Raw genomic sequence first — 22,371 nt, forward strand, 5'->3', positions numbered from 1 at the left:
ATATCAGAGTATCTCATTACACTCTTCTCACGCTTAGAATAAAATCTTTATCTTTGTGAATTTGATGAGCAAATAAGGTATCTTATTTTAATTTGAATGTATTTGATAAGGGAATACCAGACCACCTGACCTGCCTCTTGAGAAACCTATATGCAGCTCAGGAAGCAACAGTTAGAACTGGACATGGAACAACAGACTGGTTCCAAATAGGAAAAGGAGTACGTCAAGGCTGTATTTTGTCACCCTGCTTATTTAACTTATATGCAGAGTACATCATGAGAAACGCTGGGCTGGAAGAAGCACAAGCTGGAATCAAGATTGTCGGGAGAAATATCAATCACCTCAGATATGCAGATGACACCACCCTTATGGCAGAAAGTGAAGAGGAACTCAAAAGCCTCTTGATGAAAGTGAAAGTGGAGAGTGAAAAAGTTGGCTTAAAGCTCAACATTCAGAAAACAAAGATCATGGCATCTGGTCCCATCACTTCATGGGAAATAGATGGGGAAACAGTGGAAACAGTGTCAGACTTTATTTTTTGGGGCTCCAAAATCACTGCAGATGGTGACTGCAGCCATGAAATTAAAAGATGCTTACTCCTTGGAAGGAAAGTTATGACCAACCTAGATAGCATATTCAAAAGCAGAGACATTACTTTACCAACAAAGGTCTGTCTAGTCAAGGCTATGGTTTTTCCTGTGGTCATGTATGGATGTGAGAGTTGGACTGTGAAGAAGGCTAAGCGCCGAAGAATTGATGCTTTGGAACTGTGGTGTTGGAGAAGACTCTTGAGAGTCCCTTGGACTGCAAGGAGATCCAACCAGTCCATTCTGAAGGAGATCAGCCCTGCGTGTTCATTGGAAGGACTGATGTTGAGGCTGAAACTCCAATACTTTGGCCACCTGATGCAAAGAGTTGACTCATTGGAAAAGACCCTGATGCTGGGAGGGATTGGAGGCAGGAGGAGAAGGGGACGACAGAGGATGGGATGGCTGGATGGCATCACCGACTCGATGGACATGAGTTTGGGTGAACTCCGGGAGTTGGTGATGGACAGGGAAGCCTGGCGTGCTGCAATTCATGGGGTCACCAAATAGTTGGACACGACTGAGCAACTGAACTGAACTGAAGGTGACCATTTTTAATGGCTATTTGTAATTTTTTCTCTTCAATGGCTTGTTAATGCCAGTTTAAAATTTTCCTATAGACATTTTGGTATTAGACTATTAATATAAATGCCCAGATGACCTTTTAATGTATGGCATATATTGGGTTAATCTAAGTAGAAGATATACTTGTTTAAAAAAATCTGACAAAAATCATTCTGTGAAAACCCAATTTATTAATATCTTGGAAGTTATTAAACTTCATTTTCCTTCATACTCTACTTATTTATATTAAAGGTAAACTCATAGTAGATAGAGAACCTTTAAGATAATGCTACTCACAAAACTAAACAAAATTACCTGCTCTAAGTATGCTGTTACTGTTAACTCCTTTCCTCAAGACTTAAAAATAGTCAAATGTATTTTGCTCAAAAGACCCTTTCTTCCATCTTCTTCTGGTCTGTAGGCTGCTTGTAGGAATAAATGTGTAAAAATAGCAATGATGATCACAAAAGATTTTTTAAAGAAGGAAACACTCAAATAAAACTTTGAAGACCTGATCTGCCATAGAGAATTTCAATGCAAATAATCTTCTATACTTAACTGAATAATATTCACAACAGGGAAGATATATACACAATATGAACTTGCAAAGACTTTTAGATGGTAATTAAAATGCAAGATCACAAGAGAAGATTCTCCTCCTAAGTTAAGCCAAATGTACGAAATGAAGTGAAAGTGCTTACTCCTTGGAAGGAAAGTTATGACCAACCTAGATAGCATATTCAAAAGCAGAGACATTACTTTACCAACAAAGGTCTGTCTAGTCAAGGCTATGGTTTTTCCTGTGGTCATGTATGGATGTGAGAGTTGGACTGTGAAGAAGGCTAAGCGCCGAAGAATTGATGCTTTGGAACTGTGGTGTTGGAGAAGACTCTTGAGAGTCCCTTGGACTGCAAGGAGATCCCCATGCAAGTGTCTCCGTCTTATGCTACAAAATTCAAGAAATAGCATCAGATACAACACACCTTTTGTCGAGTTAAAAGGAGAATACAGGGAATAGACTCTCAACTGAGAGAAGTGCAGTGGGGTGATCAGTAGTCAGAGAAAATCCTGGAAAACCTCACTATGGAGATTGGAGATACAGATGACAAAATGTAGAGAACTTCTGACTCACAGCTCCTCCGTATGACCTTAGATAAATAGTTCGTGAATCTAATTTAAAGGTCCTCATAGGATTTACCAGTGAAAGAGATATTTTTGTTTTGTTCTAAGTAGCCAATAAAGTCTCTGGATAGTGGGTGGGAGGAAGGAACATTAGGGTACACCAGACTCCAAGTGGAAAACGGCCAGTGTTTTCATTCTAAATACACAAGTTTGATGACCCTAGAACAGGGAAACATCACTGAAACTCAAGAGAACCTCACTGCCTTAGCTATTTGAGTATAAGGACAACACATCTCCCCAAAACTCAAGCAAATGACCTCTTTATACAAGACTCATTAGGAAGGGTGGGGGTACAGTTCCAAGACTTCATCTGTTCCAAGTCCCAACCCTCTCAAGCCCCTTCCTACTCCCACAGGACAGACCATAACCACAATCCACTAACATGAGTCCTTAAACTCATGTTCTGAGGGTCGGATTCAAATATTACTCAGATAAGTAAGGTTTGGAATTAAGGAGAATTTACAAACATAGCAAAGAATCCAAATTGGAAGAAAACTTACCCTGGAAAGAGAAGAAATGCTTAAATATTGTATTCGTCATACTCTTGAGAAAGTGAAGAAGAAAATGAAACAACAAAATTACACAATAAGGTCCAAAACGAACTTGTCAAGAAAAGGAACAGAGGACTAAGCAACACAGTTCCAGAACAAAGAGATGTTTTAAAAATTAAAAGGCAAGGAATGAACATGTGGAAAACCATGTCAAAGATATATTCAGTGATGGACAGAAACATTTCTTAAATGATTAGTTTAATTTGCATATCAAAGGGATTCAGGGAAAAAATAGAAAATAACACCAAGAAGAATACTGGTGGGGTGCTGAAGACAGAGAAAAGTTCTTTCAGGTCTCCTGCACAAGGGGTCAAACCACTTACATAAGGAAAAGGAATCAGGCTGCCTTCAGCCTTCTTTACAGGAACATTCATCTGAAAACAGTGAAGCAACATCTAAATGTCTTGAGTGATAAGGGATTTTTCACTGAAAAATTCTATACCCAAGTGTCATCAGGCAACAGATAAGCACAAGAAACATACAGGCAATAGATAGCCTCAGACAGGCAAAGATTCTGGAGATAAAACATTTCTAGAAAATATACTTGACGATATAAGTACTCAACCAGGAATTGAAATGAAGTGAAAGTGAAAGTCGCTCAGTCATGTTGGACTCTTTGCAACCCCATGGACTCTTTGCAGTCCCATGGAGAGTCCATGGGATTCTCCAGGCTGCAATACTGGAATGAGTAAACTTTTCCTTCTCTAGGAGATCTTCCCAATCCAGGGATCTAACCCAGGTCTCCTGCATTGCAGGAGGATTCTTTACCAGCTGAATGACAAGAGAAGCCCATTGAAATGAAAAGCTGCAGTATCTGAGTCACAGAGAAAGCTTATTTTCAACTTTACTAGCCATTGCCAATGCTCTTCATGTGCTTCCCAGGTGGTACTAGTGGTAAAGAATCCGTCTACCAAAGCAGGAGACTCAGGAGCCACAGGTTCGATCCCTGGGTTTGGAAGATCCCCTGGAAAAGGGAATAGCAACCCATTCCAGTATTCTCATCTGTAGAATCCCAGGGACCAAGGAGCCTGGTGGGCTACAGTCCATGGGGTCACAAAGAGTCAGACAGGACTGAGCGACTGAGTTCACACAGTGCTCTTGAAAATGATCCTCTGGAGTTACACCGTATCTATCAAGCATACACAGTATCAAATTTCCCACCTACTTGCCAACACTTAGTATGGTCAGATTTTAAAATTGCTGCCAACCTGATGTGCACTGTTTTATTTTGTATTTTTCTGATGTGAAGCTCTAGAATGCTTTGCATGGCTATACCAAATTTCACTCCCAACAGAAGCATATTAGCATCTATCTTGACCCACATGATATCTTGACCACAAGCCTTGACTAGGCTTGTAATGTCGGGAACTACAATGGTCACCAGCTGGCCTGACATAGGCTGCAAATTTGATATAAACTCTTTTAACCATGTAAAAACTTGTAGACCATTTCTATAAATACATAAATATTGCCCTCACTTTAAACACAGAGTGGATATGATGGTACATATCATGACCTCCTTTTTTTTACATTTCAAATTTACTCAATTTTTAATAGAAGGATAATTGCTTTACAGAATTGTATTGGTTTCTGCCTAACATCAACATGAATCAGCCATAGATGAGCTCCTTTTTAAATTCAACAATACATAGCAGAGGGTTCCAGTCCCCCTTCCCTCTACCCCTCAGCAGCAACAAATTCTATAAAGACATTGTGTAGGAAAAATATCCCTTTCTTACTCTATCACATAATTCAACTAAAACTCTGTAAGTTTTAATGGAGTATAAAGTTGAAAATCCTAAACAATATATGGACTTTCTTACTGTGAATCTAGTGGACCATACTATGGGTCTTCCTTTTCCTACATTATGTTCCTGTGAAGACAAACTTTACATGAAAATTTGCTGTAGTTACACACACACACACATGAATATTTATAAATAAACTTGATTCCATGAGATTGCTTAATTTCAAGTTAGTCACAGGATTATAAAATATAGTCTTCCTAGATGCTTAGGCAATATTTTATTGAGTTAATCCCTCTGAGATAGGTCAAACTGCACTCTAGACAGATTATATTTTGTCACTCTCCAATTTTGTTTTTTTTAAACTGTATAGAGTCAACCACTGTTTCCCTATTTCATCATTGTAACTTGGGTTTGTCTGCATTTCTCTCAAAAACACATTTTCTTCTGATGAGGATATTCATGAAAACGTAGCAAGAGAATCTAGGAAGCAAGCATCTAATATTGTGCCTGGCACATAATAGGTATTGGACCTTAGTCATTGAATATGCAAAAATAAAGTAGTTTTCTGATTTAATTTTATATTACATTTATCCCTGTATTCCATATTATATTTGAATTATCATTTTAAATGGTGAAGTGTAGGTCATCTGTATCATATACATATGATAATCTCCATTACTGGGTGTTCTTTTTTTTTTATGTTTTGAAATGAGATAGTTTTTTTCTTCAGCAACTACCAAGATGACCCCCAGAGGTTTCCAATAGGACAGTAACAATCCTCCCTGCAGCTTAACTTCATGAAGGAGAAAGTGAAAGTGTTATTCACTCAGTCGTGTCAGACTCTTTGCAATCCCGTGGACTATAGCTGCCAGGTTTCCCAGGCAAGAATCCTGGAGTGGGTTGCCATTTCCTTCTCCAGGGGATCTTCCCCTACCAGTGATCGAACCCAAGTCTCCTGCATTGCAGGCAGATTCGTTACCATCTGAGCCACCAGGGAAGCCTCATGAAGGAGGGTGAAATAAAATCTATCATCTTAACATCAGGCTACTAGGTCTTCTTAAAGTTGTCCCGTTTTTCTAAATCTGTCCTATGAAAGTTATATGGGTCAATGCCTATGAAATACAATTTTACATATTATATAAAGAAATATAATATAGTTTTTTTTGTTTGTTTGTGCCCTTCCCTGAACAGCTGTATCACATTTCTCCCTTACACTAATCTTTTAGGATCATGTCTTTCTCCTTGATCACAGAACAAACTTACATGCACCTAACTCATATCCAGAAGCCATTTCCATTTGAATTAGGATTAAGTGTTATTGTTGTTCAGTCACTAAGTTGTGTCTGACTCTTTGCCACCCCGTGGACTGCAGCCTGATAGATTGATAGAGGGTGGGTGGGTGAGTAGACAGAAGGATGGATGGACAGATGGGGAGAGAAGGGAGTGCTCTTGCTTTTGGAAGAATGCTGAGCGCTGATGGGTAAATGCAGGAGTTAAATCATCATTCTCAATTGCTAAAGATTGTTTCAAGCAAGAGTCATCAATGACTACGAAACCTAGCGGGAAATTTCAATGATGAAGAAGATATTAGCATGGCCTGAAAGTGTCTTCCCACAGGTGTCTCACCACAGGGGAGAAAATAACTATCCAGTGGGGAAAAAATTGAATAGCACCTAGACCAGGTGACCAAAATTAACATCGTTCGAGAGAAGCAGATGGACATTGGGCATCTCCAGATGTGAGGACTTGGAAAACACAGTATCGCTTATGTTGTACTTCTGACCAGGGACACATAACTTGAATCTCACTCTGAAGAAACACGGGGAAACCAAAATGTGGAGCATTCTATTTAAAATAAAAGAAAGGGGGCGGGGCTTTATTCTTTAAAAAACCAAAGTGAAGTGAAAGTGAAAGTGAAGTCGCTCAGTCGTGTCCGACTCTTCGAGACCCCATGGACTGCAGCCCACCAGGTTCCTCTGCCCATGGGATTTGCCAGGCAAGAGTACTGGAGTGGGGTGCCATCGCCTTCTCCGTGAGGATAGAGACTGTACCTTTTTTCCTGTTTCCCTGGTTCTCAATAACAACATCATTCTGGTGGGGAAAGCAGACCAGTTTGGGCAGCCCTGGTGGGAAAGGTGGATCTTGCATTTACCTGGGTTGGGGCCGGGAGGACCCTCTCTGGAGGGAATGCTGAATGGGTATACTCGAGTGAGACAGGAGGCTCTGGGTTCACACACCCAAACAAATCATCATAAATGACAAAGACTGGCTGTGGAAAAGTTCCAGATTAAAGGAGACTAAAGAAACCTGACTCCTGAACACAATGCCTGATCCTAGGCTGGATCCCGTACTGGAGGGGAAAAAATAATATAAAACACATCTTTGGATCAACTGACAAAATTGAAGGGCAGATAAAAGTATTGTGTCAGTGTTAAATTCACCAAAATTGACAACAGAGCTATAAACATACAAGATAGTATCTTTATTCTTATGAAATATAAGTTGAAGTCTTTAGGGATAAAGGATCATTATGTACAGAACTTAGTTTTAAATGGTTCAGAAAAAATATTTTTATTATATGTATACACATACACATGTGTATGTGTGTGCAAATGGGGCAAAATGTTACATATAGGAGAATATGGGGAAAATTAAAATTTAGTCATGTAATCTTGAAGTTATTTACAAAGAGAAAGTTGTTAAAAACTGCCACCCACTCACCTTTTCTTGGCAAGTTACTTGATGATTGAACTCCAACAAAGAAATGGAGTGAAACAATGACAAGGAAGACAACAAATCCAGGAAACTGGGAAGCGCCATTGGGAAAGGAAGGACAGTTGTCAGGATAATGGTGACGGCAAGGTTGGCAAGTTCACAGGAGACCAAAAAGAACCACTAATTCTATCTGGAGGGGGAGGATGGAGAGATTCTAGAAAGATATCACCCCATGCCCCAGAATAATACCAATAGATGATCTGACTGTGTTGAAAGGAATTCTACAGTTCTTTACAGAGTTTGGGAAGAAAGAGTGGCAGTTAAAAAAAAAAAAAAAAAAGCAAGAAACAACAATTATTAACTCTAGGGGAAAATAACTTTGTACAAGAAAAGGAATATTTTGTGAGCAATATTTACATTGAAATAATACATGTAAACACAGAATGTTCATCTTTCCAAATATTGTGAGAAAACTGTACTGAGAAAAATAAAAAAAAAGAAAAAAAGGAGTGAAGGAAAGGGATGGACATGGGTGGGTGAGGATGTAAGATGCTAAATTCACAGCCTCCATAGTTGCAAGTGAGATAATGCCCAAGCTGACCGATAAAGAAAAAGCAGTATAAGCAAATCATCTCGAAATACAGGGGGAGATATTGGAAGAAACAGAGAAATAGCAGAAGAAAGCGGTGAAAGATTGAGAAGTTCTGAGGAGCAGAATTCAGAGACGGTGGTGTGAGGAAGTGAACTGTAGTTTGGGGAAGGCGTTGTTTGTTTGTGGTAATCTTTGTAATGCTATTTCACTTATATACTTGAATTGTTGAGACAAAAAAAAATTTTTTTTAACTCCAGATTTATGCTCAGTATGATGATTACAAATTTATTTTGCATTTCCCTTTTTGATAGTACTAGGATATAGGTAAAGCCAAGAGGAGCTGCCAGGTAAAAAGTTTTGATTGTTATACCGATGATAAAACGTATATTCTCATATTAATTGTTTAAAACTATTAGTGTGGGGTCAAGATCACATTCAAAAAGGTCAGTTTTCACTCCAATTACAAAGACAGGCAATGCCAAAGAATGTTCAAACTACCGCACAATTGCATTCATTTCACACAATAGCAAAGTAATGCCCAAAATTCACCAAGGGAGGCTTTAACAGTACATGAACCGAGAACTTCCAGATGTTCAAGCTGGATTTAGAAAAGGCAGAGGAACCAGAGATCAAATTGCCAAAATCCACTGGATCATAGAATAAGCAAGAGAATTCCAGAAAAACATGTACTTCTGCTTTATTAACTATGCTAAAACCTTTGGCTGTGTGGATCACAACAGGTCAAGAAGCAACAGAACCAGACATGGAAAAATGGACTGGTTCCAAATTGGGAAAGAAGTACGTCAAGGCTGTATATTGTCACCCTGTTTATTTAACTTATATGCAGAGTACATCATGTGAAATGCCAGACTGGATGAAGCACAAGCTGGAATCAAGATTGCAGGAGAAATATCGATGACCTCAGATAGGCAGATGATGCCAACTTTATGGCAGAAAGCAAAGAGGAACTAAAGAGCCTCTTGATGAAGGTGAGAGAGGAGAGTGAAAAAGCTGGTTTAAAACTCAACATTCAGAAAATAAAGATCATGGCATTTGGTCCCATCACTTCATGGCAAATAGATGGGGAAACAATGGAAGCAGTGACAGACTTTTTATTTTGGGGGAGCTCCAAAATTCCTGCAGATCGTGACTGCAGCCATGAAATTAAAAAATGTTTGTTCCTTGGAAGAAAAGCTATGACAAACTTAGACAGTATATTTACAAAACAGAGGCATTACTTTGCTGACAAAGGTCCTTCTAGTCAAAGCTATGGTTTTTCCAGTAGTCATTTATGGGTGTGAGAGTTGGACCATGGCGTAGGGTGAGCATTGAAGAATTGATGGTTTTGAACTGTGGTGTTGGAGAAGACTCTTGAGAGTCTTTTGGACTCCAAGGAGATCAAACCAGTCAATCCTAAAGGAAATCAGTCCTGAATATTCATTGGAAGGACTGATGCTGAAGCTGAAGCTCCAAGACTTTGGCCACCTGATGCGAAGAGCTGACTCATTGGAAAAGATGCTGAAGCTGGGAAAGACTGAAGGCAGGAGGAAAAGGGGACCATAGAGGACAAGATGGTTGGATGGCATCACTGACTCAACAGACTTGAGTTAAAGCGAACTCTGGGAGATGGTGAAGGACAGGGAAGCCTGCCTGGTGTGCGGCAGTCCACAGGGTTGCAAAGAGTAAGACATAACTGAGCAACGTGACAACAACAATTAATGTGGGGTGGGGTGTGTGTGTATGTGTGTGTTGGTTTTAGGAAAAGAAAAGTTTGGGGTTTTGAATAAATCAAGAATTTGCGGCAAAACTCAAGAAGAACTTCTAATCATTTGTGTTGTTTCTGTTGTTGGTTAGTGGCTAAGTTGTGTCTGACTCTTTTGTAACACCATGAACTGTAACCCACCAGGCTCCTCTGTCCATGGGGTTCCCTAGGCAAGAATACTGGAGTGGGTTGCCAAGCCCTTCTCCAGGGGAATCTTCCCGACGCAGGGACTGAACCCATATCTTCTGGTCCCTTTATCAATGAACCAACTATGCTTGTGCTCAAGAGAGTAATTAGCACCCAAGTGGAGTTTGATACCTAAGAGTAAGAAAAAGAAGTACAGAGAGAGGAGTTCTGATCAAGAGAAAGTTGTTGTCTTTAATTTTGGATAAAGAACAAGATGGAAAGGTGGAAACATAGGAAATGTTTATTTGATTTTTACAGATTAGGCACTAGACCTCATAATGTGGTACAAGCTGGGAAATTATTTCACCTGCAGGACAGGTGTAACAGAGCAGGGCACAAGAGGAGTTTCTACATGTTCTATGGGTTTCAAGCTGATATTTCCCTAGGGAAGTGGGGACGCCAAGGAGAAGAGTGTGGGTGGTACAAAATCACTCACTCTGGTTGGTGGAAATTTCACGGCTAGGCAGAAATACGCTGAATTTTCTTTGGCAAAAAGACATGTGTAAGAACACCAGTGATTTCTTAATCCAATTTTGCAAGTACAAACAATGACTGTGTATTATAAAAAGGGCTATTCAGATTTAGATTTCTTCATAGTTCCAATAAGGCAAAGATCAAATTTTTAATGCAAAAAAAGAAAAGACAGGCAAGCAAGCAGGCAAGGAGTGAGAATGTTCTAAAAACTTAAGAGGCATTTAACTGCTTTATAGTTTGTATTAATAGCAAGTGGATGCCAACATGCAAAGCTGAGTTAAAATGTTATGGTTATGAGGTTTTTTCACTCTCTCGTGTCAATCTGAAATAAAACAAAGCATATGCTTCATCAAAGGCTGATGTCAACGTTATTGATTGGAAGTGCTTCTTGGTTATAATGCCAAATAGCCCGTCAAAATGAAAGTTTTCAGGTCTATGATCTGGATGTTTCCAAACATCTAGACACTCAGTACCATCCAGACAAAACAGAACAAGTGACATAACACCAAACACAGACATTTCACAGAAACTTGCAGGTTGTGTCCTGATACTTGGGTGGTATGGCTGGATGTGCACTGCTCTTGATCTCAGGCCTGAGGAAATGGGCTGTGCAGAGCTCATGACTTTATTTAAATCTGTCTTAAGTTAGCTTGGCTTTTTGTTGAAATGAGTTATGATTGCAACTCTTTAATAATCATATGCACAAGTTTGACTGTGTGGTTTAGCACATCAAAAAAAAAAGACAGATTTGTACCCTGGGGTTTCTAAACCTGGGTCAGGACGGGTTGGTTACGTTTATTTTAGTGATCAATTTGGTCTCAAGTGGGCAACCTGGTGGCCGAGTTTTTAAACATAACAGAAACCAGGTGTGACCTAGTTGTCTTTTGAGGGGTTGAACTGAAGTCAGAGCAAGAATGAGTATCCTCTCAGACCACAGTATTTCCCCAGGAGATTCAAGAATGAGGAGCACCCAGTCCCTGGAGGAACATTTTCCTAAACTCACCTACTACCCCAAATTTGGAACTTAAGAGAGAGGAAAGAATTTAAACAAATGAGTGAAAAAGACAGAAAGAAACAAAGAAATGCTTCCTTTTATCAGTAACTCCTAAAACTTTTAATATATATGAGTACATACATAGATATGGATCTAGAGCCAACAACAAAAAAGCCTACCTCTCATAGTTCTAACAAAGAGTGAAAAGAAAGTCCCTAACCAAATCCTCCTATGTGATAAAGTAGTAATGGAGATGGAAACAAACGAAAGCGCTGCCTGGTTTTCTGAGTTTCTGAGGTCTTTAGTGAGAGAGAACTTTCTTCTTGGCTCTGGATGACAACGTTTCACGTGTGACCCTGTGGGAAGCTTACCCTTCTTCCATAACAATACCGGATTCTCTTTCCAGAACTACCTATGGTTTGGAGCCCATCACATAATGAAACATGTGAGAGCAGGAAAGGACACCTCAGAGGGAATTCAGTTCAACTCGTTTGCCTTCTCCACCAAGGAGTATCAGTCACTTAGTCATGTTCAACTCTTGTGACCCCATGGACGGTAGCCCGCCAGGCTGCTCTGTCCATGGGATTCTCCAGGCAAGAATACTGGAGTGGGTTGCCATTTCCTTCTCTAAGGGATCTTCCTGACCCAGGGACTGAACCCAGGTCTCCTGCACTGCGGGTGGATTCTGTACTGTCTGAGCCATCAGGGAAGTCCTCTCCAGGAAGGAAGGAAAATGATAAGTCCCTGATCCTGGGTTCTGGAGCGAATAGGAGGCAGAGCCCAGGCGTCACATCCCCCAGCGCTGCACTCTCTGCTGTGGTGCTCCTGTCCTGCGTGAGAGGGGTGTGCATCTCTCGCGTTCCTGCTTGACTCTCATAACTTTTCTATCTCGCAGACATGCTCTTGGCTTGCCTCTGATCTTTTCCTGGTTCTCATAAACTAATCCTGCAGCTTCTAACCTTTAAGTGTTGAATCTTTGCTGAGATAACATCTATAAACAACTTACTGAAAACATCGTGGCAAAACAGTGCAATGAAAAGAACATTAAATTTGGATATAAGGGACTCTCCTGGTGGTCCAGAAGTTAAGAATGTGTCTTGCAGTGCAGGGGACGTGAGTTTGATCCCTGGTCAGGGAACTAAGATCCCACATGCCTCAGAGCAACTACACCTGAGCACCACACACCACAACTAGAGAGTCCATGCACTACAAGGAAATGGTGCCATGCAAAGAAGATCCTGCATGCAGCAGCTAAGACCCAACACAGCCAAATTCATAACCAAATGAATATTTTTTAAAATTGGATGACTAGGTTGTCATCCCGAGGGTGTCTTTAATTTTCTGTAGCTTTGGGCAAGTCGCTCTGCCTTTCTCTTGCAGGGTTTTCTGATCTATAAAATTAAATATTTTTCCTGCTTCTATAATGTTGTATGGTTGCTTTGCTTTTTAACAAATTTAACTGTGAAAACAAACAACAACAACAACAAAACCCTGTTCTTTTTAATCTTCGTAATGCCTTATCCACTGGAACCAATCTATATTCTTCATGTTGTGTCGTGGTCTCAGCTTCCCTTTCCATCCAGAAAAATGGGAATTATCTCGACATAGTTCTCTTTATACTCTGCTTACCACAGCACCATACACACTCAGTAGCTTAATAAGTATTTTTCAATGTGATGATGACGACAATGATAAAACATCGTGCAAACGTTGACATTCTAATGCCTGACATTTGGAAATCTTTTTGTTTTACCCCTCTTTTCAAAACACTGGTTTCAGCAAAAGAAAATTAATTAAATTGCTCTAGGGTTCCACCCCTGCATGCTAAGTCACTTCGGTCTGTCTGACTCTATGGACTGTAACCTGCCAGGCTCCTCTGTCCAGGGAATTCTCCAGGCAAGAATACGGGAATGGATTGCCATGCCCTCCTCCAGGGATCTTCCTGATCCAGGGATCAAATTTGCATCGCCGAGGCTCCTCCATTGTGGGCAGATTCTTTACCACTGAGCCACCAGGGAAGCCCAGGGTCTCATCCCAAGCCAAACTTAATAACATTTGAAGGATCCTAGGAGAGGGAAGGACAGGGAAGCCTGGCGTGCTGCAGTCTACAGGGTTGCAAAGAGTTGGACACGACTTACTGACTGAACCATAACAGCAAGGAGAGGCACCTTTCTTTCCCGGCCCCTAATAACCAGGTTTTGTTTAATTTGTTCAAAAAATATTGGAATTCAAGTGAGATAAAGAAATATTTGAAACAGAGGCAAACTAAGGTTTTAGCCCTTGGGAAGACTATGGTATTTCTTTCTTTTTTAAAAATGTGTTTAAAAGAAAAATGAACACCTTTTTGGGAGATGAAAGGAGGTAACTGGTTTACAAATAAGACTTATTCAGGTTTCTGGATTTTCTTTAGGATTTGCCATAACATGTTCCCTGGAAAAGGAATTCTATGCCATTGGAAAGGGTGTAGACAAGTCTAAAATAAAAGTTGAATAGTCGAAGGTAACTGCCCAATAGTAAATATGAGTCATCATCCCAAATGATAAGCAAAGGAAAAAACTAAACGAGAGCAGAAAAAAGCAGAATTACTGGAAGCTTTATTGGATTACCCACAAATAGCACAACCCCTCTCCACAGAGGGGGCTTCCCTGGTGGTTCAGATGGTAAAGAAGCTCCCTGCAATGCAGAAGACCTGAGTTCAGTCCCTGGGTTAGGAAGATCCCCTGGAGAAGGAAATGGCAACCTGCTCCAGTATTCTTGCCTAGAGAATCCCATGGACAGAAGAGATTGGCGGGCTAGAGTTCATGGGGTCCCAAAGAGTTGGACACGACTTAGTGACTAACACTTTCACTTCACTTCTTATAGAACAGGATTGCCTTTTGAAGCCATTCTAACTACAAGGCACCATGCTAGCCAGATGGTGGTGCGGCTTCACTGGTTTATTGGTGATTACAAACTTTTCTTTCTTGATGGCAGTCTGTGTTAGAGAAATAGTTTATTTCTACTTACCTTCCTGCAAAAATGAATGCTCATTTTGAACTTTCTCCTGCTTGATCCTGGTTCTAGGAACATGGGGGTGGCTTTAAATATGCTAGGGGAGACAGTCTTGCTTTATTTGGCATGACACTTCAAGAGCAATAAAAGGAAAAATGGGAGGAGGGAACTCTTAAGCCAAGTGCAATTAAAAATAGTGAACATTATCTGATCTTTCCTTCTTAGAGCTCACGGTGAGTGAGAACAGAAAGGCCATTCATTTAGGATGACAGGCAGATATGTGGATGTCTCACTAGAGAATAAAAGATGAGTTAGCATTCAAAAAACATATAGGTAGGGACTTCCCTGGTGGTCCAGTGGTTAAGACTCCATGCTTCCACTGCAAGGGGCATGGGGTTTGATCTCTGGTCAGGGAACTAAGATCCTACATGCTGTGCAGTTTGGCAAAATTAGAAAAAGTGACATTTATATCACAAATCTTCATATTACTGCATTCACAATGACTAGGGACTCTCCTCGTCAGTCATAAGGCCAGCCATGTATCGACCACAGGGCCTGACCTTCTGGTATTTAGAAGGATATATGTGACATTCATTGAAATGCTTTTCAGAGAAGAGTTTCTTTTAAGGGGTTCACCTCCAGAATCCACATGTACCCCATCATAATAGAAACACAGAGTTCAAAAAAATCCTTTCTGCCAAGTTGGCCTCCAGTGAAATAAGGAGACGATAATTCCATAATACCTGTAACCATTTCTCTTCCACCTTAGGAATTTTTTTTTATCATATATCCCTGCTCGCTAGCTTCTCCAACATAACCAACAGGAAATTTTAAAAGGTGATGCTCAAACAAGAATTTGGGTCCTATGCAAAAGCAGTGAGCGGGTTTGTAAGAAGTGTGTGAGGAAGAGGCTGAAATTTTATTTACCAGGAATTTAAGAATTATATTTTAACTGCTTCAAAGTCTCCCAGTGAGGATTCTTCAGAATTGACCATGTGAACAAATAGGAATTTTGAGACAGCCAAATCAGTAAACACCCTAAAATCATGCCCCCAAAGGTCTGTCTCTCATAGCTAAAGTTCCACCATTAAAGACATGGACATTTGAATCGTAACCTAAAAGACAGCAAATACCCCGAGAGATCATCACATATAAATGCACTATTATCTCACCCCCCTTCAAGCATCATAGTCTTGTCATGGTGAAGGGGCTCGCGTCAGCTCAGTGAAGCTATGAGCCATGCTGTGCAGGGCCACTCAAGATGGATGATCATAGTGAAGAGTTTTGACAAAACGTGGTCCACTGGATAGGCTTCCCTGATAGCTCAGTTGGTCAAGAATCCACCTGCAATGCAGGAGACCCTGGTTCAAATCCTGGGTCAGGAAGATCCATTGGAGACTGGAGGAGGGAATGGCAAACCACTCCAGTAATCTTGCTGTGAGAATCTCATGAATAGTATGAAAAAGCAAAAATATATGACAGCAGAAGATAAGCCCCCTGCCCCCAGGTCAGAAGGTGTCCAGTATGGTACTGGGGAAGAGCAGAGGGCGATTACGAATAGCTCCAGAAAGAATGAAGTGGCTGAGCCAAAGCAGAAACGACACTCAGCTGTCGATGTGTCTGGTGGTGAAAGTATCTCTCCATACTGCCACAGTATGACTTTCATGGTCTGGTTCTATTTCTAGCATGATCACTGCCTAAGAGCAAATTTGGAGAGCATGAACAGGTGATGGTGACCCTAGTGGGGAGTGAGATGTGGGGTGGGGTAGAGATGGAGGGAGGGAGATGGTGCATGGGCCGTGGAGAAAAAGGTATGCAAAACAGGGGCGGACTGACCCAGGAACCTCTGGTTGACCACAGTGAGAGCGTCTTGTCTGCCTGGGAGCTGCATGGGCCCCTGAGCAACCAAATAAAGGAGAGGAGGGAGGGGAAGGGGATCCTGAAATGAATTTTATCCTCACAGTTTGGTTTAGTTCTGACTCTCGGCCACCTTGATAGACAGGATGACAAAGATTTTAAGCTTGGTGACTTAGTCAGCTCTGGGGAGGAGAGGGCTGCAGAATGGAGGTGTGTTTGGGCCTGCCATGGTGTGTGTGTGTGTGTGTGTGTGTGTGTGTGTGTGTGTGTAGGAATTGGGATCAGAAGTTTGCCAGCAGAGCAGGCATTGCTGGTATGAATAGCAGAGTGATCTTGGTTAGCACAGTTAAGCAGAACTAAGAATCAGAAGACAGGCTGGCTTGGGGGCTAGTGCGTGGGTGGTGAGGAGCTCTGTGGCTGGGAAATGCTGTAATGATCTTTGTTTTTTTTTTTTGCATTGCACCCTCTTCGTCTTTTTCTCTCTTGTCATTTTGTGTTTGTCTCATCTTTCCTTTTTATTTGCTTTTTTTTCTTTTAAATGTGGTTTAAAAAAAAAAAAAACCTACGACTCAAAATTTACCCTCTTAACCACTTCTAAGCATCCAGTTCACTAGCATTACGTATATTGACAATGATGTGCAACCAACTTCCAGAACATCTTTATCTCGCAGAACTGAAACTGCGACGGTTAAAGAACAAGACCCTACGTCTCCTCCCCTTAGTCCCTGGCAACCACCATGCTACCTTCTGTTTCTGTGATTCTGACGACTCTAGGGACCTCTTATAAGTGGAGTCTTACAGATTTCGCTGCTTTGTGACTAGTTCACTTCACTTCACTTAGTGTCCATGTTGCAGCATGTGTCAGAATCACCCCCCTTCTTCGGGACAGATAATGTTCCGTCGTGCGTATGGACCACATTTGGTCTCTCCATTCATTCACCAGTTGATGGGTGCTTCCACCTCTTGGCTATTTTACATGCTTTCCGTTTCCAGCAGTTCCTTTGCCTCTTCCTTAATTGTACACATCAGGAAACTGGAGTATATTTTACATCATTTATTTACTAAATAAATCAACAGAAGAAAGGCAGGAAGCATAACATATGGAAATCAGGTTAGTGTCCAGTTCACTGTCTGATCATGGAGAAGTTAATATTGCTGAGTCCTCTATACGTCTGTAAACTGAGGGATTTGGTCTAGATGAATGTCCTCCCAAGGTGCACAATTTCTTGTTCTCTCTCCTTATGTTTAAAGTGGGAGGGTTAAATTATTATCTTAAATCAAGTAGATAGTTCCTCACTTGTTTTGGATTTTTTTTTTCCCTTAGAGTAAACAATATCTTAAGAAAAAAGCCTCCGCTTCTGAACTCCTTTTATGAGTCTGTATATATTTTCCACTTGTACTGCCTTTAACATGTAATGAATTTCCTACAGATAAATGCTAATATTGTCTCTTTTAAACCTTAGCCTCAATCAAGGCTTTTAATACACAAATATCCATTGAGCTCTTATATATGTCCAGAATTCTGTTAGTCACCATGGAGGCTTAAAAAGAGAGAGAGAGGGAGCAGTATAAGACAATGGTACTGCTCTTAAGAAGCTCAAAACCTAGTGAACGGCATCCCAGGTTTGTTGTTGTTGTTATTCAGTCGCTAAGTCGTGTCTAATTTTTTACAACCCCGTAGACTGTAGCACCGGAGAAGGCAATGGCACCCCACTCCAGTACTCTTGCCTGGAAAATCCCATGGACAGAGGAGCCTGGTGGCTGCAGTCCATGGGGTCGCTAAGTCAGACACGACTGAGCAACTTCACTTTGACTTTTCACTTTCATGCATTGGAGAAGGAAATGGCAACCCACTCCAGTGTTCTTGCCTGGAGAATCCCAGGGACGGAGAACCTGGTGGGCTGCCGTCCATGGGGTTGCACAGAGTCGGACACGACTGAAGCAACTTAGCAGCAGCAGCAGCACACTGAAGCACCAGGCTCCTCTGTCCTCCACTAGCTTCCAGAGTTTGCCCAAATTCATGTCCATTGAGCTGGGTGATGCTATCTAACTTATCTCATCCTCTGCCGCCTCCTTCTCCTTATCCCAGGTTTGGGGAAGTAATTTTTCACAATTTCCTTTCAACTTATTCTAAGTTATTCTTGGATTTTTATCTTCACCACTGTTTCTAAAATCAATTGACTCTGTGATGTTTCTCTGGTTTTCCTTCCTCATTCAGAACATGAGATATTTTCTGACCTGGTGGATATTAATACAAATCCAGTCTTTCATAAGCTATAGTCATTGCATGCATGGCGTGAGCATTCTGTATTTCACCCATGAAGGCATGTCATGAAGAAGAATTGGAAACAAAATTTTTAAATTATTCATAAGAAATGTTGAGTTTATGGAAAGAAGAAGGATTATGAGCACACCATCAAAGTCGAATAAATACTGACAGATTTTAGTGAAGGACCCTGGAACTAGGGAGAATCCAACAGGACACGAAAATGGACTTTGGACCGATTGAATAAGCCAACCAACATTTAAGAACTGCGCTACTCTGAAGAATTAGTATGGGCTTATTGAACTCATTAAGTCTCGAGGAGAGGCAGAGGCTTAAGCATAGTGTTGAATAAGAGTTTGATTGATGAAGACAACAGGCTTAAAGGAAAACATGCAAATAAAAGACCCACCCTTCCACGTGATTTGGCAGCTGCTGTTACACGTGGCCGCTTCCACTCCAAGGGCTGCCTCTGGAGTCGAGGCACCCCCATTGAAACTGCTGTTGCTACAGGCTGACTTGGGTGTCATCCCCCAGTTCATCTGTTGAAGTTCTAACCCGCAGCACTTCAGATTGTGCCCATATTTGATGACAGCATCTCTACGGACCTGATTAAGTTAAAATGAGGTCATTAGGATGGGCCCTTATCCAGTATCACAGATGTTCTTATAAAGAAGTATAAGTCTGGGGACTTCCCTGGTGGCCCAGTGCTTAAGAATCTGCCATGTAATGAAGGGGACGCAGGTTTAATCTCTGGTCATGGAACTCTAAGATACCACATGCACGGAGCAACTAAGCCCATCTGCTGCAACTAGGGAGTCCCTACACTGCAACGAAATACCCCACGTGATGCAAAGAAGATCTCACGTGCTGCAACGAAATTTTTTACTTGCAGACAAGTAGATGATAAATACATAAATATTTTTTAGAAGAAAGGTAAATGTGGACACAGATATGTACAAGAGGGAAGACTCAGGGAGAAGTCAGCCACTTACAAGCCAACAAGAGAGGCCTGGAACAGATGTTTCCATCATGGCCAGCCCTCACGGGGAACCAGCCCTGAGGCCATCTTGGTCTTGGACTTCCAGCCTCTAACCGTGAGACGGTAAATGTCTGTTGTTTAAGCCACCCGTCCTGTGGTGTAGTCACGGCACCCTGATCTGACTAACACGGCCGTGACACGCATCTTTATTTCGTTTATTTAACAAACACCTCTAGAGCTTACTATATGTACCAGGCACGCTGTGTGCAGCTTTATGAACATTAATTTAATCCTCATAACGGCTCCATGAGGTAGGGACTACTCTGGTTCCTGGTTTGCAGATGAGGGAGCCTCAGCACACAGAAATGTAGCAACTTGCTCGGAGTCTCCTGCTCGGTAAGGAAGCGAGCGAGGACGTGAACCTGGGCAGCCTGACTCGGGTCCGCGTGCTGAAACCCCTCTGATATACTGTCTCTCTGCTTTTGTCTCCTGAGATTTAAGTAGGGGTTCCAACATACAAGTTAAGACCTGTCTCCACAGAGTGTATTTTGTGTGTGTGTGTGTGTGTGTGTTTAAATGTAACACCATCCCCTCACTCGTTGCCAAGTAGATAGAAATCACATTTCCTAATGTTTTTCTAGATTTTTAAGCTCTCACATCAAGGAAAATAATTCAGGATTCCTGAAAAAATATGTGCTGACCCTTCATGAGAGGCAGACCATCAGACTCCCCAGGCTTTGAATGAAGAATTCTTATTTCTTACCGGGGCACATTCCACGGAGGCAGGAGAGGAGCGATGTTGTCTTCTCAGTTGGCCTGCAGATAACTTCCTCCAGCTATGAGGAATGCTGGAGTGTAGCAGGAAGGAGCGGGCTCTGACAGTGCAGCCTGGCGTGGAGGCAGACCAAGGCTCTGGGCTGTTAGCAGACCACTGCCCAACGAGTGTGTGGGTGCTTGATGTCAACGTGTGAAAAAGTCTTTCTACAGAATCAACCAGAGGAGCCAAACATTACTAATCACGTTTCTCATGTTTAGCAATTAAATTACAAACATTTTCAGAACAGTGAGAAACTAGGAGGGGGCGGAAATCAGTGTAGGAGAGAGGGAACCCTTTATCCCCGGCCAGAAAACACAAGGGTTTTGAAGCTTGGTGTTGTCCCGGTGGCATTTTCCATGAGGAGAGCGTGAGAGCTGGACTGCAGTGCAGCAGGGAGAGTTAATTCCTTTCTAATCATTAAATGGAAGGAAAGTACACATGTCCGACCTGCCGAACATGCACACTTTCCCACACCCTACCCTTGAGAGTTTCAGGTTGAAAGACTTTGTTTGCAGTCCTTCATTGCTCAGAGTCTTGAGTGGAGGAGCCAGAAACACACCTCTTTACTCCTTCCCATTTCAGCTGACTCACCTGTGGCTTTTATGGAGGCGATCGTGAGAGGCAAAGGTAGGGCAGCGGAGGTCAAGGTGGTGCCAGCAAAAAGTCTGGACTTTAGTGAATCAACATACTTTGTGATTGAAAAGATAGAGTGAAGGGAGGACTTCTTATACTGCATGCATTCGGCGCTTTTACTGGAACCCAAGTTATGCAGGGAACACCTAGGCAGAAGGAGGGCAACAGAGCTTTTTCCAATTATGAGTGACAAAACGAGCCAACATACGCTCAGTAAGAAAGGGGCTCTTCCCCACCATCTCCTCTCTCGACCAGTCCAAAGCTCAGCTTCTTTAAAATGATATATGTGCTTTTCTGTCTTGTTCTAAAAGGAAGCACTGATGCTATTTTTTTTGGGTGGGGGTCTCCAGATGAGATTGTTGTATGGCATCACCGACTCAATGGACATGGGTTTGGGTGGACTCCGGGAGTTGGGGATGGACAGGGAGGCGTGGCGTGCTGCGGTTCATGGGGTCGCAAAGAGTCAGACACGACTGAGCGACTGAACTGAACTGAACTGAACTATTTCTGGTATTTCCAAACAGGCCCCAGTCCCAGAATTTCCACTACGGAGACATCCTGAGCGAGCTTGTTGGCAAGTCTCTCCTGATGGTCTGGGAGCCAGGTCCGCCCCAGGTGTTCTACTGTTGATGTGCGCTGCGGGGAGCCGGCTTAGAACACCTGAGAACAAAAGGAGAAAAACATTATGAAATGTGATTGCTACCTGGGCTATGTCAGATAGGAAGGAAACAAGTCTTTTGTAAGGAAGCAGGTCTCAGCCTGAATCTCAGGGCCTCAGTAAAGAACGCCAGGAGATTGGTGGTTTGATGGGGATGGTGGTGGTGATGGCGGTGGTGGTCGTGGTGATGGTGCAGGAGAGTCAAGGATTTCTAAACGAGAACACCTCATGGACGCGCTGCCCTTAAGGGATCAGCACCCACCACACCTGGGGTAGGGACGTGGTTCATTCTGGCGTGGTCCATTCATTTTGGGCAAATATAAGAAGCAAGATCAGATCTGCCCACATCAGGCTTGTGAGAAAACTCCATGAGAGGGCCAGGGAACTGGGAGATGTTCTGTAACTGAAACCTTTGTAGTTCTCTCATATCTTTAGAGATACTGCTAGAGGACAAAATTATAGATAAGGTCAAGACCGGGTTCGGCTTCTTTACTGGATAGTTTAACTCAAATTGAAGGCTTTGGAGAGTTCTAATTCTTCATGTCATGCTGAAGGCCAAAAAAAAAAAAAAAAAAAGTTGCAAGCCACCTCCCACCCAAAACTGAAGTTCTTTATCACTCTTTTAAAGAGACACCATGACAACAACACAGCAGGTAGTTTTAATGCTCCTTCAGGTCCTTCTAACTTGAATAACAACATTGCTAGTTTATCATTCTCAGCTAAGTCAGGCAATACCTGCTATGCAGGATTTCTCAGCAAAATGATTTACTGCAAGAAACTATCAATTGCCTGTCTCCCTTGGTGACTCTAGAGAG

The 22,371-nt window shown here is 41.9% G+C and overlaps 1 long non-coding RNA gene across 1 annotated transcript in view; it reads left to right on the top strand.

The window, feature by feature from the left end:
* The window catches only part of LOC129634842 (uncharacterized), a 51,357-nt gene extending 29,271 nt beyond the window's left edge, over positions 1-22,086 (top strand). The window contains exon 3 of the long non-coding RNA XR_008705939.1: positions 21,423-22,086. This is a non-coding gene — a long non-coding RNA (uncharacterized LOC129634842). The remainder of the gene's footprint in view (positions 1-21,422) is intronic.
* The last annotated feature ends 285 nt before the right edge of the window (positions 22,087-22,371 follow it).

The sequence above is a fragment of the Bubalus kerabau genome, chromosome 20 (assembly GCF_029407905.1).
Source record: "Bubalus kerabau isolate K-KA32 ecotype Philippines breed swamp buffalo chromosome 20, PCC_UOA_SB_1v2, whole genome shotgun sequence".
NCBI lineage: Eukaryota > Metazoa > Chordata > Mammalia > Artiodactyla > Bovidae > Bubalus > Bubalus kerabau.